At 37.6% G+C, this 13,432-nt stretch overlaps 1 protein-coding gene and 1 pseudogene across 9 annotated transcripts in view; both read left to right on the top strand.

Annotated features, from left to right (window-relative positions):
• The window catches only part of FHIT (fragile histidine triad diadenosine triphosphatase), a 1,420,480-nt gene that overhangs the window by 293,821 nt on the left and 1,113,227 nt on the right, over window positions 1-13,432 (top strand). The gene's annotated exons all lie outside the window — the stretch shown is intronic.
• On the top strand, window positions 12,070-12,201 carry LOC112400645 (uncharacterized; annotated as a pseudogene).

Raw genomic sequence — 13,432 nt, 5'->3', positions numbered from 1 at the left:
GGGTAACATTCAAACTTCTTAATTTATAATGCAAGGTCCTCATCTAACTGGAATGTGAATTGGAGTGGAAGATAGTAAGACAAAGGCAGGGAGACCAAGGATACTAATGTAATTATCTAAGGAAGAGATGCTAAGAGATGGGGTTGGGAAGAAGAGATGTAGGAAAGGAGGAGAAAAGATGAAAGCTGCATCATATGGAAGTAAAAAAAAAAATGGGGGAGAGTGAAGTACAGCAACATCAGAGGTAGATGACAAATGTATTCTTTTATATTCTTGTTCCAGGTAAAGACATAGAGTAGTGGACTGGCTGCCTTAATTTGGAAATTTTTGTGTGTTACTTGTGTAAGGATTAATTAATTACCTTATAGCTTTAAGAGAGTATGGTTTGCTAATGTGTCTAAGTGACTTATTGAGAATAGCTAAATTATGAGCCTAAGCTAGATAAAGTCATGCCTTCTGTGGTGTGTAGACTTGGTACATTTGGATAATTCCTGACTTTTGGGAAAGTGTAAATCAATCTCATGGTTGAAATAAAGCCAAATACACCAGGAATCACAACAAACATAAAGAAGATTCATTCTGTGTGTCAATAGACACAGATTTTTAAGTTGCATGGGGAAGAAGAAACAGTTACACTCTCTTTACACACTGTTTATAAGGAATACCCCTATTAAGAATAATGGCATGGGAAGATTGAAAGAAGATAGATGGAAATTGATATAATATACCATGCAAATACCTTTCAAAAGAAGGCGGGTGATACTGTATTAATATCAGACAAAATGTACTTTAAAAAATGTTATTATAGATAAAGAAAGGCATTATTTAATGATAAAAGAACAATTCACCAGAAAGATATATTAATCCTGAACCTGCATTATTACCTAGTCACATCATTTCAAAAATATATAAAGTAAAAATTGACCATATCACTACGAGGTATTGAGAACATAGGTAATCATGATTGGGAGGGTTTTTAAAAATATTTATTTATTTGTTTATTTAATTTATTTGGTTTTGCCGGGTCTCAGTTGCAGCAGGTGGGCTCCTTAGTTGTGGCTCACGGGCTCCTTAGTTGCGGCTCGTGGGCTCCTTAGTTGCGGCTTGCCGGCTCCTTAGTTTCAGCATGTGGGCTCCTTGGTTGTGTCAGGTGGGCTCCTTAGTTGTGGCTTGAGGGCTCCTTAGTTGCAGCACGTGGGTTCCTTAGTTGCGACAGGCGGGCTCCTTAGTTGTGGCTCACGGGCTCCTTAGTTGCGGCTCCCGGGCTCCTTAGTTGCGGCTCCCGGGCTCCTTAGTTGCGGCTCCCGGGCTCCTTAGTTGCGGCTCCCGGGCTCCTTAGTTGCGGCTCCCGGGCTCCTTAGTTGCGGCTCCCGGGCTCCTTAGTTGCGGCTCCCGGGCTCCTTAGTTGCGGCTCCCGGGCTCCTTAGTTGCGGCTCCCGGGCTCCTTAGTTGCGGCTCCCGGGCTCCTTAGTTGCGGCTCCCGGGCTCCTTAGTTGCGGCTCCCGGGCTCCTTAGTTGCGGCTCCCGGGCTCCTTAGTTGCGGCTCCCGGGCTCCTTAGTTGCGGCTCCCGGGCTCCTTAGTTGCGGCTCCCGGGCTCCTTAGTTGCGGCTCCCGGGCTCCTTAGTTGCGGCTCCCGGGCTCCTTAGTTGCGGCTCCCGGGCTCCTTAGTTGCGGCTCCCGGGCTCCTTAGTTGCGGCTCCCGGGCTCCTTAGTTGCGGCTCCCGGGCTCCTTAGTTGTGGCATGCAAACTTTTAGTTGCAGCATGCATGTGGGACCTAGTTCCCTGACCAGGGTTCACACCTGGCCTGCATTGGGAGCTCAGAGTCTTAACCACTGTGCCACCAGGGAAGTCCCCATAATTGGGAGTTTTAAACATTTTCTCTAAGACACTGAAAAATCAAATAAACTAAACAAATTAGAAAGGATAAAGAAGATTTAAATAACATAACTGATTAGCTTGATTGAATAGACATACATAGAACTCTGAACTCCTGAATTCCACTACCAGAGAATATATACACATTGAAAGCCTTACCACTGATTGCTAAAAATTATATTTCCTCTTATCTCGGAAGAAAAAATATTAGGAGACCAAAAACAAGTAGACCTCAAAAACTTTATACATTTGGAAACAAGATCATACTTCTAAACCTTGTCAAAGAAAAGTGATGATAGAAATTAGTTGATACTCTTTTAAATCTTGTGGGTTACAATTAAAGAGGTACATAAAGGAAAATTTATAGATTAAAATGCATATATTTGAAATGAAGGAGGACTGATAATTAGTGAGTTAAGCATTCAACCAAAAAATTATAAATGATAGCAGAGTAAACCAAAATAAAGCAAAGGGAGAAGATAATACGAAGTACTGCAAAAAGAGATGAAATAGAATACAAAGGAATAGCAGAGAAGATCGACAAAGCAAAGGATGATTCCTTGAAAGACTAACTAAACACATCTGGCAAACTTGATCAGCTACAGAGACAAAGACAGAAGGAAGGAAAGAGAGTAAGAGTGACAGAGAGAACACAAATAGTATTAGAAATGAAAATAGGGACCTAATATATGTATAATAGAGAATAAAAGGTCAAAAGAATGTACTGTGAGTAACTTCATGGTAATATATTTAAACATACATTTTAATAAATAGGGGTGCCCAATACATTTATGATACATACATTCTAAGATCATGTCACAACAGGAGACTGAGAAACATGATTTCTAACTGAGTTTGAATAAATGAATGGAAGAGAAAAATCATTCACTCATATGAAACGTATTTATGGACATCTGCTATGTACTGGGAATTGTGCTGGTGCTACTTTATATTTTCATGAGGGGGATGGACATTAAACAAATCATTACAAAAACAGATATTTACAGTTGAGGTAAGTGCAGTATAGGAAAGTTTAGAGCATTTAACAGGGAACTTAATCTTATTTGGGCAAAGGGCAGATTAGCAAAGGTTTCCTGAAGAAGTGACATTTAATCTGGGACTTAAATAATGGGTAGGAGTTACCCAAGCTAGAAGGGGTTACAGGGTCCAAAGACATAGATCATAGAGTGGATGGTTAGAAAGGTGTGAAAATCGGTTTCAGCAGTTGTCTTTGGAATATGGTAAGGATTTATACAAGCCAAATACATTAAATTCACATGTCTAAGTAGAGCACAAACATATTTCCCCTTCTTAATAGCTTTATGTAGATGCTTAAGAATGTAATCTGTAAAGAAAGTATTAAAACAAGGATGGGAAGGAAATAAACCAGCTTCATTCAGAGTAGTGGTTGCTTCTAGAGGAAGGAGAGCAGAGGAGGCTTCTGCATCCATCCCTTGTTAATGGTGATTCCCTTCCTGAAAGGGAGGATAAGGTAAGCCACAATCATGAGTGTGCTAATTTCTTTAAGTGTTGGCCTTATCTGAAATGGAGACCTCAATTATAAAACATCAGGCAGAAAATCACAGAAGAGAAACTTAGAGATGCTATTCTGAAGGGAGCAGTGGTTTAGACAGTACTACTCAAAATGTGAAGAGGGAGGTCAGACATTGAGAGTAAGGATTTAGGACTGCCTTGTCCAGCACAGTAGCCACTAGCTGCAGGTGGCTATTGAGTACTTGAACTGTGGCCAGTCTGAATTGACATACTGTAAGTGTACAATACACTCTGGATTTCGAGGGCAGTATTAAAAAAGAATGTAAAATATTTCAATAATATTTTCTGTTGAAGTATAGATGATTTACAATATTAGTTTCAAGTGTACAACATAGTAATTCAATATTTTTATAGAGTTTACTTCACTTAAAATTATTATAAAATATTGGCTATATTCCCTGTGCTGTGCAATATATCATTATAGCTTATTTATTTTATACATAGTAGTTTTTGCCTCTTAATACCCCTACCCCTTTTATGCCCCTCCCTGCTCTGGTAACTGCTAGTTTGTTCTCTATATCTGTGAGTCTGTTTCTGTTTTGTTTTATTCATTTGGTTGTTTTACTGGGTTGACCAAAAAGTTCATTTAGGTCTTTCCACAAGAGTGTATGGAAAAATCTGAACGCACTTTTTGGCCAACCCAATATTTTTTAGATTCCATGTAGAAGTGGTAACATATAGTATTTGTCATCAACAATATTTTTATATTGATTATATTATATGAAATGATAAGATTGTGGATATATTGGGCTACATTAACATATTATTAAAATTAATCTCACCTGTTTCTTTTTACAGTTTTTAACATGGCTAGTAGAAAATTTAAAATTAAACATGTGGCTGACATTTTATTTCTGTTGGACAGTGCAAGTTTAGAAACTTTTATAGCAATTTGGCATTGCCACAATATCCAAGTGTATGTCTCATCAGCCCACAACATATTGGAAAGGAATAATACAGTCAACTAGTATTTCATCACAGATAATTAGTGAAGCACTGCTTGAAACCATTCATATCTTCCAAAGTGTTTAGACACTATGCTTACTATAGGAAGATGCGTATATTGTCAATTTCTCAGAGGTCTGTGAAATAGTCCAAGGAGGCAACTCTTAAATTGATGTGGCCTCCTGAGTATGAAAAAAGTGATTGATAAAGATGTTATCATATAACCCTTCAGATTTGCTTGTATTTATTTTCAATTGCATAACTTGTATATTGGAGTTGGACAGAATATAATAAAAACTGTGGTCAATAATACATCTTTAAAAGTCCAACTGAAAGACCAGTTTGGCATCAACTAGTTTTTTTTTTTTTTTGAGAATTGAAAAAACAGGGAGTGGGGAAGCTCATATCTCAAATTAGTTACATTGCAGCATTGATAATATACTTATGTAATTGTCTTCCTTAGATTTTGTTCTATAAAATTGACTTATTTTTCATCAGAATGGGCTAGTTAACATTAGACTTGGAATTGGCACAGGTGAGCTTGTGATTTACAGGGCAATTTTTCTCATCAAAACCTGGGCAGAACCATATATTTTAAAACCAATATTTATTTTACAATGGGAAGATGGAGCAGATTAAAGGAGCATAAAACAATGATAAATCACCCAATCTTTATCCCATAGAAAATCTTTTAAATGGCTCTTTAAAGTAATGGCAATAAAACCGGCTCATAGAGTTTGTATTTGGATGGCTTTCTAGCACATGGTATAGTCATGTAGATTAAAATCTAATTAACGAGGAATTTGTAAATATTCAGACGTGGTCTGTGTGATTCTTTTTCAGTGAAAAGTTAAGTGTGTTTTTTCCATAGCCAAGTTTCTGAGTCTTTCTCATGAGTAAAGGGAATCCAGCCTCAAATTTTTAGCTGTTTGAAATCAAAGGCCAAAGAAATGAAATATCGTTTAGTCTTTTTATTTAATAATCAATTTTTATATTAAATGTTTAAGAACATGTTTATCTATGTTTACTATAGAGTATTATACAAGAAAGGAATTTTTATAACATCTTGTTTGATTTGGTTCCCATTTATATCTTAGGTTACAGTAATTTCTGTGGTTAAAAACAATGGAGTTAAATTTCTGTAATAGTATTCTTTAACACTATTCTAATGATAAGTGGACTTGTATAGAACCTTTGGACTGATTAAAAAATGCTAAAGAGTAGAAAACATTTGAAATGGATGAGATCTGCTTGTAATCATGGTGGATTTTACAAATGGGGAGTCTGTGTCCTGTGGATGTTCCATGTGGGTGTTGTGTCTCTAACTAACTGAAGACTCCAGGTCAGCAGTTGGCAAACTTTTTTGTAAAGGACCAGAGGCTAAATATTGTAGGCTTGTTGGGTCCATATTCCAACTATTCAACTTTACTGTTATTGGGTGAAAGCCACCGTAAGTAATATATAAATGAATGGGTGTGTGCATACTCTCTGACCCAACAATTCTATGTCTAGCAATGTTCCCTAAGGAAATAATCAGAGACTTTGGCAAAGAAGCATGTACAAGAGTATCTGTCATGATATTACTTTATGACATGGAAAGCTATTTATGGGCCCTGGTTAATTAAAAGAAAAGCAGCAAAACAATGTAATATGTGATCCTACTTTGATATAATGTATGTACAAACCCATATATTAGGTTGGATCATGTGAAATTAATGTTAAATGGCTGTTTTTTATCTGCAAAATGAAAGTTTTATATGGTCAACCTAAGAAAGAGACTGAAAGATTATCCACCTGTAATTTCTTAGGTGGAAGAAATAGAATAATTTTTATTCTACTCTTTTTCATATGTTCATTTGTTACAAGGAATATATTTTACTTCACAGTGAGAAAATGATGCAGGTTTTTTAGGACAAAAGAAGGATTTTGCCATTCAAATTGTGGGTACATTGCAATGGAAATGCAGAAGGCATGTGCGTGTAGTCCTCTCTGGAGGAGATGTGTCTCCTGTGAGGAACTAGGAGCTTTGTTTTGTTGACAAGGCCATTCCTGTTATGGCAGTGGATACAGGGAACTGCAGCCAGCGCACGTTGTGTATTTTCTCCCATTGGTTGACTCCATTCCCCTTGATGCCATTTAGCATTCAGTTCATCAAATGAACTCCTCTTGTTCAGATTGCTTTCACATCAAATTTCTGTCTGGTTAGGATTTGGCTTTGCATGGAGGACATCTTCAGGAAGGGAACGTTCTGGTCATTCTGACGTCTGTGTGGCAGTTGTATTACAAATTGTAGACTTCTACTTCAATATTTTGGGTTCATGCTGCTGGACTCGTGAGCTTTGTTTAATGAAGTCCTCCTCCTGAGAGAGGGATTCTGTCTTGTGTGCTGAGAACTCCAAGGCCCAGGATGCCAAAACCTAGTGAAGGAACTTCCTAAGGTATAGATGACCTTCAGCTGGCTCTCTGGGGAGGGAGCCTGCTGCCCTTCCTCAGATGGCATTCTATATTTCTGCACAGTAAGTTGCTTGAGTCTTTTCTTATTTGAAACTTTGCCCCTTTCCAGCTCTCAAGTTCTGCACTTCTTCAATTTTTCTCTCTTCAACCCCTTGCTTGCTCCGTTTTCCTCACTGTTTCTTGTCACCAGGCAGAAACACAATGGGGAGAGACTGGTACACAAGAGACGTTTTGCTGCTGGTATTTAACTTTCTCCTGAAGTTTTTGTTGGATGACATTGATTCTAGTGCAAAGGGCGCTCAGCTTTGGAGCAGACCTGTAGAGAAATAGAGTCCCTCAGGCCTGCTGTGAGGCTAGAATCCCCTTGTCCCAGCAACAGGGATTGGCATTTGTGTGGGACAGTGGGACATGCCCCTGATGCCGGGAACTTCTTGCAGTGACAATCAGCGTGAAGAAAAGCGGTGGACCATTTCTCCACCTGAGGGAGGCAGACATTTTGTGAGCTCACATGTTTTTCTCATCAGACTCTGAAAGGGCGTTTTACTGTATTTTGATACAATGTTCAAACTACACATTAGGGGTAATTTCTGCCTTATTTGGAGCACCAGTCAGAATGATCTTATCTCCATCAGAGGACATGAAGAGGCCTCTATATCTGACACTACTTTGTTAAAGAGAAAATATTTTCCCAGAAGGCAAAAGTTACTGGCTAAATACAGCCCCAAATCAAAGATCTTTTCTGCCAAGAACTCTTATGTCAGCTTTCTTTTTCATAAATTAATGTGGATCTGTGGAATTTACATTTCCTACAAATTGTTTACCCATTTTCCCTTTTCATAAGGTGAGAAAAGATCCTAATTCAAGATACATTCTGTCACTTTGGAGGCTGATTGGGGATGAGAGTTTTTTAGTATTCAAAGAAATCCCCAAAACAATTGGTAAAACTGCTTGTAGAATTTGATGTTACACATCTTGAGGAAGATTTAAGTCTGAAAATTTAAAAGACTTCAATTCACAAAGTGTTGATTGCATCATTTTGCTTAGTAGTACAGTTAAGTCATTTTTAAAAAGTCAAGTGAATGCGTTTTGGCCTCATCAATGAAATGTACCAAGAACCATAAAGTAGTGAAATGGTGTTAAGAAAAACAACATTTCATTTTTTCTTTGTATTGAAAAAAGTGAAAATTACCCTCTTTCCCTTTGAGTTCATGCTACAAAAGCTTATAAATTTTATGTTGGGTATTTAGATGTTTATGTGAGGGGAGCTCAATTTATAAATCTGAATGCTAACAATATGATGATTAATTTTAGAAAATTGTCAGTCAGCAGACATGCTGGGCCTAGAATAAGATGACTCATTTGCTATATAGGCAATATTGTATGTTATAAAAAATCAGGGGATAGTCACATAGAAAGGGGAAACATGAATGGATCAATAATTTAATTTAGCTCTGACCTGGCTAAGTTCTATAGCATGGTTCATAATTTTTCAATGAATGACCCTTAACATTTTACATACAGTGCCTCAGTTTTGTATTGATCTTCCGTAATGTATTCTTCATGTCAAAGAAGGAATAAAAACAAACAAAACACACTGTTTAACAAAAACACATTGTGTCGCCTGCAGATGTTAACCAAAATATGACAACATATTGGCGTTATTTATTCTGTTTTCAGAACTACTTTTTTCCTGGCTAATTTAAAAATTTAGAAGAGAAATGGGTAGTAAGTGAATGATAACTTGAAGGGCAAGTTCATGGAGTTCTCTCTTAGTTAAAAGATTCTTAGCCCCTCTGCTTAATTGCTTATTAAAAGTGGAACCCCTGATGTACTATGTGTAGTGTGTATTTATTCCATGGAAAATTATTAATTTTTAATTGAACTAAGTGAGTGCTTGGACAAGGGACGCTAGCTATCAATCAGGAAGCAAGTGATTGACTGATGTTCATGTTCATTAATTATTCAAGGAAGTTCAATTTTAAGGTCTATAACAGTAGAAGAAAGTTTTTATAAGTGAGTGTGTTTGTGCTGATACATTTTAGTACTGTATTTATTTGTTCATTTAACAAATATTTAGTATGTGCTATGTGCCATGCAGTGATGAGTCAGTGATGAGCAAGCCCATGGGCCCCTGTACTCACAAAGCTTCCAGGGCAGTACGTAAAACAGAGGTATATCAGTGCTGTTTAGGAGACTCAATTTTGCTTGACTCCCCTCTATGTACAGAAAATGATTCTTCTCTGCACAAATTTCCTGAGTCTCCTGGAAATTCAAGCTATCAAATTCTAATTACCATCTGAGACAATATTTTCTTTAGAATGATGGAATCATAGTTTCTAAGAGCTGAAAGAGACCTGCGAAGTTGTCTGGCACTGGACCCTTTTGTTCTCCGGCCTCAGCCTGGGCCTGTCCAATGTCAGGAGGGGGAAGTGTACTCATTCATGGGGTCATTTCTGGAATGTGTGGATTATTTCAAAGTTCTTCCAAATAATGAACTGAAGCTTATTTCCCTGCAAAATCTCTTCATCGATTCCAGTTTTGTGTCTTGAACAAAATCATCACATCTTATTTACCTATTATTTGGAGTATGTATCACAGTTTTCCATATATTTCTGTGATCTTTTTATTATGAACATGTTATCCCTGTTAGATGCATGTATCCTGACAGCAGAATTGTGTCTGGTTTTGCTCACTGCTATTTTCACTAGCAGTGTCATAAACTAGGCAATGAATGAAGGAATGAATGTTTTATCTTACTCCAAAAAGGCTTCAGGGAAGAATACATAGATTTAAACCATACATCTTAATCCATTAACTATTTGACAACTATCGTGGTTCTTTTACTTCAGTTTTTCTCATCCTTAGGTTCAGATTCTCCTTCCTAACTTTCTTTACATGTGACATGGTGTCCAGCCAACTATACTGAAGTTATCGCCTTCCTAATGCCTCCCACTTTGTTAATATAAAAAGAAAGTGCTGGTCTCACCAGGAGGTTTGGGAAAGGCTTCACAGACGAGGTGCGGATTGACCTGTGCTGAGTCTTGAAGAATGAGGATGTGTTCTCCATGTCAGTGAGGCCAGAAACGGCACTTTTAAGGTACACTGAGAACAGTGGTACCGGAATGTTCACCCACCTTGCAGATTTCCATTAGGTCACCTAACTTACTAGTTAGATCCTCTTTGGGGAATTTTTGCTCTTTTCTTTCCATCTTCCTCATGAACTTTAGTATTCTTTCACCTTGATCACTTCCTTACCACTACCGCAAAGCTGCAAAGCTCGAGGCAGAGCTGCCCGAGGTTTAGAGCTTACGTGAGGGAGTTAGTCTGTATTCAAATCCAGGTTCAACCCATATTTTGCATGGCCTTCTGTGAGGTAGGTACTTCTTTGAGATTTAGCGTTTTCTTCTTTAAAATGGAAAAAATAATAATACCTTATAAAATAATTGAGAGAATTATCAGGTAAATTATATGTGAAGTGCCTGACCTGTAACTGGGAAACTCCTGCTGTAGTTCACTTCCCCTGGTATAGCTATTGGTCCAGAGGCCACAGCACATGCACGTGGCTCAGACATATTTTCCACAGAAATCCATCAGGTGTTAATAGTGACAGAGCTATTTCAGTTTCTTTCAGGTCCTCAGTCCAATGGATTTACATCTTCACCTTTATTTCTCTCATCCTCCAGGCTCCTGGGGTCCAGTAATTTTTTAGGTTTTTTTGGTAGGACTGTAAAGGAATCAGATTTGACACATTTTCCTCTGATTTCTCTCCTTTCGGGTCTCCCTTTCTCCTGGTATAACAAGAGCCTGGATTTCTCTGATCTCATCTCTCTCAGCTTCATCTGGGTAATCAACATACTCATTTCATTCTGGTCAAGATTTCTCTCAATAGGTTTATTGCAGATGGCTGCAGCTGCGATCAGTGTTTACAATCTGATGACAAGTTGGAGATTAAGGCTTGTCATCACTATTTAATTAACCTCAAATTAAGTGCTTTCCGGTCCCATTCCATGCCCTTCCACAAGCCCAGGAGAGCTTCTAAAACAGTGCTTGGAGTCTCGATAGATTCGGGGTCACATCACTGGAAAGCAGGGGCTGATTTAGCTGTGACTCTGAAGAGCAACACTATTTGATCCTTAAGTCACTTGCCCGAGGGCTGAAGCTAGGTAGCTATTCAAAGTCTCTATAAAGAGAGGGGAAGAAAGGAGAGCATTTTTCTAATTCTAGGAAGCAGGTAGTCTGTGAACTGCAGGGACGATGAGACAAAAAGCATTCCAGAGACAGAAAAAAAAACCTCTGTTCTTAATATTTAAAAACAACTTTGTTTTTGTATCACAGAAGTAGTATATGTCAACAGCAAAATTATACATGGTAATTGTAAAAGGATGGAGAAACGAAAGAAGAAAGTAAAAATCATACAAATTCCTACTCTCCATACCTGCTTTTAAGGCTTACCCGAACTGTCCAATCTGGTAGCCACTAGCCACATGTGGCTCATAAATATTTAAAATATGGCAAGACTGAATTGACACCACGTGCTAGAAGTATAAACTGCACACCAAATTTCAAAAAGAGAATTTAAGCTATTGTTATTTTGTGTATGTTGGATTAATTAAAATATATCTTTAAATGAATTTCATCTTTTACTTTTTTTTCATCTTTTACTTTTTAAAATATGACTACTAAATACTTTAAAATTACGTATATTTCTATTGGACAGTGCTATTTTAGACCCTTTTCTTATATCAAAATTTTTTTAAAAGAAAAATTGCGTTATTCTACGTAAAACTTTGTATCCTCCTTTTTCAGTTAATGCGAATATGTTCATGTCATGAAATATATGATATGGCATTATGTTTAATCATTTGTAGTATTTCATTATATGATGTGCCTGGATAGATTAATCCAATCCACTGTTGCTGAACACTTAGGTCATTACCATTTTTTAAAATTTCAAATTATTCATAACATACTTATAACTATATCTTTGGACTCATCCTTAATTGTGCTTCTAGGATTTGTTTCTGGAAGCCAGTTAGCCGAGTCACTTGCTTGTGGAGTTTAAGCAAATTGCCATATAGAAAGGTAGCACTGATTCATACTCAGTACAGTGGTTTATAATAATGCTCATTTCACCTCATCTTTATCAACACCAGATATCATCATTGTTCTTAATTCTTATTGTAACGAGCAGCACTGTTATGGGTTTGCTCAGCAAATTATTGAAAAAGTCTTAGTTTTAAGCTTTGTGCAGTGGTAATATCGTAGCCAATAAGGTTTATCCGAGGCACGATTACTGCGAATTGAAAAAGTCTTATTAGGCTTGGTAGCTTCTATCCTGGTCCTGCAGATACTTCAGATGATTTTCTCTTATCCATCAATCATTCTTTTATCCATCCACTCTTGAGCATCCGTAATGTGTCCAGGCCTGCCCAAAGATTTGTAGAAGACATGGTATTTGATTTTAGGAAATCCCTTATATTTAATATTTAAGTTGGAAAAGAAAGGAAGAGAAAATAAATAGGGCAAGGGCCACGTGAGTCTTATTTACTACAGTATTTCAGCACCTAAATAGAGTGTCTGGTACGTGACAGACTCCCAGTAAATATCGTTGAATGAATTCATGACTAAGTGTATGCTAATGTTTACATAAGTGATGAAGGAAACAAAATAAAGGGGTAATGATTTTAAGGTAGGGACAATAAGGGAAAGCTGTCTGCCTCCTGTCTTAACCCAACAGAAGCCGGAAGGCATGAGAGCTTCAGAGGGCTGCAGAGGAGAGGCCACCACAGGGCAGACAAAGGGTCTGCAGGGGCAAATAGAGGATAACCAGGACACCAGCTCTGATGCCTGCCCTCTGGGGTAGGGCACTCACCCTTTCTGAGTTTGGTTTCCTCATCTGTAAAATGTGCATGATTATACCTACCTCAGAAAGTTGTATTAGAAATAAATGGAGAGCACTTAGCACAATGGTATTTTCTTTACTTGTATTCATTAGTGGCTTAGCTATATCAGTTTCTAAGCATCTTGTTCATTTATCATTTGTTAGAAGTTATCAGAAGGAAAAACAGAGAAGAAACTTACCCCGATATACCTGGACCTTATATTTAGACTTGAAAAGTTCTACATCCCCCCAGTGAGGTAGCCGTTTGCGTTCTGAACTGTGCATATCAAACCCTTATACTCTGGTTAAAAATCCATAGAATTTTTCATGTAGTTGGATAATTAGGCCACATGCTGTTGGCTCTGCTCAAAAACGGTCATTTAAGTGTCCTTTTATTTTTTTTAGCATCCACTGGGAAGTTTAAATAGCCACTGCCAGTGTGATTTCTATATGCTCTTTAAAAAATGCTGAAATTGAAAAGAGTTTAATAAAATTGCTGGACTGTTAGCTTTAGCAAGCTGTCCCAGACATAAACCTGAGAAAACAAACCCCAAACCCCAAAGTAAATACTTCTATGAATCAGGGACTTTCACAAGTGCTCCCTGGAGAGTGTAGTTTGACTCATATGGAGTTAGTTGACAAGCAAGGGTGGAAACTAGCAGCTTCTGAGGTGATTTGACTCCTTTATTCTCCTTTGCTTAACAGATATCTGTACTAAATA

The sequence above is a fragment of the Neophocaena asiaeorientalis genome, unplaced genomic scaffold (assembly GCF_003031525.2).
Source record: "Neophocaena asiaeorientalis asiaeorientalis breed wild unplaced genomic scaffold, Neophocaena_asiaeorientalis_V1.1 scaffold251, whole genome shotgun sequence".
NCBI classification, from domain to species: domain Eukaryota; kingdom Metazoa; phylum Chordata; class Mammalia; order Artiodactyla; family Phocoenidae; genus Neophocaena; species Neophocaena asiaeorientalis.
This window is presented reverse-complemented; position numbering and strand designations above follow the sequence as displayed.